Raw genomic sequence first — 385 nt, 5'->3', positions numbered from 1 at the left:
CAAAGTGAAGTTTAGACAACAAACATCTGCTGCAGAACAATGTCTCGGACAACTCAAATAAACTTTAAATTTTTTTTTTATTTTTTTTTTTTAAGCAAATGGGCTGGCAGCTTACACCCTCAAGAAAAGCCTTTAATAAATGGTTATTTTTCTTGGCTTCTGGGTTTTAGGCATCGGTGTATATTTTGTAATCCCGAGCAGCACACACGCCTATCTCACACCGGAGCTCCCGGCTGGTTTAATTCCTGCACGTTGAAGGCAGGCACGTTTACCGCTTCCCCCTCGCCATCTCCCAGCGCTCCCAACTCCAAACCCCAGCCTCCCGCTCGCACTTTCGCGTTACCGCAGTCACTCGAACTCTTTTCGGGGGGCGACACACATCCGG

The sequence above is a fragment of the Egretta garzetta genome, unplaced genomic scaffold (genome assembly GCF_000687185.1).
Source record: "Egretta garzetta isolate BGI_Z169 unplaced genomic scaffold, ASM68718v1 scaffold375, whole genome shotgun sequence".
In the NCBI taxonomy this organism is placed as follows: domain Eukaryota; kingdom Metazoa; phylum Chordata; class Aves; order Pelecaniformes; family Ardeidae; genus Egretta; species Egretta garzetta.
Note: the sequence above shows the minus strand (reverse complement) of the source record.